Source organism: Oncorhynchus nerka, linkage group LG23, assembly GCF_034236695.1.
Source record: "Oncorhynchus nerka isolate Pitt River linkage group LG23, Oner_Uvic_2.0, whole genome shotgun sequence".
In the NCBI taxonomy this organism is placed as follows: Eukaryota; Metazoa; Chordata; class Actinopteri; order Salmoniformes; family Salmonidae; genus Oncorhynchus; species Oncorhynchus nerka.
Genome location: NC_088418.1, coordinates 12,952,983 through 12,955,482, shown reverse-complemented (window position 1 = coordinate 12,955,482; position 2,500 = coordinate 12,952,983). Strand labels below are relative to the sequence as shown.

At 42.9% G+C, this 2,500-nt stretch overlaps 1 pseudogene; it reads left to right on the top strand.

Moving 5' to 3' along the window:
* The window catches only part of LOC115107174 (voltage-dependent T-type calcium channel subunit alpha-1G-like), a 444,217-nt pseudogene that overhangs the window by 233,914 nt on the left and 207,803 nt on the right, over window positions 1-2,500 (top strand).

The following is a 2,500-nucleotide window of genomic DNA, read 5'->3' as shown; positions in this document are numbered from 1 at the left end:
GAATAATACAATGAAGCAATGGAAGTGGATCCAATGTTGATATTTGAATTTGAGGGCAATAGCGGATTTTGCACAGTTCACAGAAAGCAAGACATTTTGGAGTGGACTATGGCATGCTACTAACAGTGTTTGTGTTTGTTTTGTTCTAGGATGCTGGAGTATTCTCTGAACCTGCAGAATGTCAGTTTCTCGGCAGTGAGAACAGTTCGAGTTCTGAGACCCCTCCGAGCCATCAACAGAGTGCCTAGTGAGTAACAACCCCTCTCCACTCCTTCCCTCCACTCCTCTGCCCTTACTGAAACCAAACAGTGCCACGGTTATTGGCCAAGGCCAATCTCTCTGTTCATCTTTGATGAGGCTGATTTGTCTTGGCTCTGATTCCACTTCGACCTTCCTGTGTCATCTCTCTCTCTCTCTCTCTCTCTCTCTCCCTCTCCCTCTCTCTCTCTCTCTCTCTCTCTCTCTCGCTCTCTATTTCCAATCAAATCACATTTTATTGGTCTCATTCACATACAGTATTTATGCAGATGTTATTGCATCAACATTTGAATGTCTGCTTCTTACATTGTATACAAGTAGAGAATCAGAGCTACAAAATGGTAAATCACACACTGCATTTGAGGAACGATGGGAAAGTAATTCTGCTTTTAAAGTTGTTCAACTTGTAAACTCACTTTTGTGAAAACCGTCTTTCAATGTTTTGGTACTACTATTGGAGAGCCCTTCTTTGTCTACACCCATTCAGCATTGTTCACACCCTCTTAAGCCTTATCCCCACCCATTCAGCATTGTTCACACCCTCTTAAGCCTTAGCCCCACACACCTCTTTAAGGGTTGATCCAACTGTTCTGTACAAATTTGCCAGGTACTTCCAGACATCTAAGAGAGAGAGAATAGCTCACTGAACATTACTCGCCCTATCACTATCTCTGTGGTTTCGTGTTAAGACATGTAGCTAGATAGCTAGCCAGGTAAACAATGAGTCCCAACACATGACGTAGCGTTAGCTAACAGTACACTTGCAATTAAACAACTTTCTGTCAAAATTCGAAATGTGTAACATCTGATAATCTTACCAATATACATCAGGGTTGGACGCGTCTCGTGTCTGATGCAGTTTGTGGTCGCCTTATTTTGATGATGTAATCCAGACTGGTGTTTTCTTCCATCTCCTTAGCTAGTATACTCCAATTCCACTGATTTCAAAACTCGGTTCTCCAGAAAGTGGAAAGCATATACATAACGTTAGCTCGCGAGCCAGTCAGCTAACGTTAGCTAGCTAACTGTACACTTGACATTAGGTTTATACAGTTTTACTAAGCAATACATTTTTTTTAAAAATCCGCATTCAACATGATTATCTAAACATACTGACCAGCTCTAATAGACAGACGTGTGCTATACGGTAGACCAATCCAAATTGATCTCTCGGCATATCCAGCCCACTCATTATCTCAGCCAATCATGGCTAGCGGAAAGGTTGCCCACTTTTTATGTGGCTAAACCAACTAGGCTCCTAATTTAACAATTGTTTTTCATATTTACAGATGGCGTACAAGTTCGATATCAAGGCACATGAAAAGTTCACATGTACAACAAGGCATTTCTGCCCAAAAACACATCTTGATGAAAACATTGGTTTAAACGTTCAAACAGCTGTCCTGTGAAGTCGTGACATGTCTTTCCTGAATCGGGCCACATATTAGGATGAGCATTGTCATTGACTAGAATATATATATATATATATATATATATGAAATGAGTAAAACAGTATGTAAACATTAAAGTGACCAGTGTTCCATGTCTATGTACAGTACATAGGGCAGCAGCCTCTAAGGTGCAGGGATGAGTAACCGGGTGGTGGCCGGCTAGTGACAGTGACTAAGTTCAGGGCAAGTCACTGGGTGGAGGCCTGTAAGTCTGATGGCCTTGAGATAGAAGCTGTTTTTCAGTCTCTCGGTCCCTGCTTTGATGCACCTGTACTGACCTCGCCTTCTGGATGATAGCGGGGTGAAGAGGCCATGGCTCAGATGGTTGATGTCCTTGATGATCTTTTTTGCCTTCGTGTGACATCGGATGCTGTAGGTGGCCTGGAGGGCAGTGTGCCCCTGCTGATGCTCTCTCTCTCTCTCTCTCTCTCTCTCTCTCTCTCTCTCTCTCTATCTTCATCCATCTTTCTTTCTCCACCATGTTCCCCATTAGTCTTTAATGAGTGAATGCAGCCCATTCAGTACTGTTACTGTGTTGATGTATAAAACCCATTCAGTACTGTTACTGTACTGGCGTATGCAGCCCATTCGGTACTGTGTTGATGTATGCAGCCCATTCAGTACTGTGTTGATGTATGCAGCCCATTCAGTACTGTGTTGATGTATGCAGCCCATTCAGTACTGTGTTGATGTATGCAGCCCATTCAGTACTGTGTTGATGTATGCAGCCCATTCAGTACTGTGTTGATGTATGCAGCCCATTCAGTACTGTGTTGATGTATGCAGCCCAT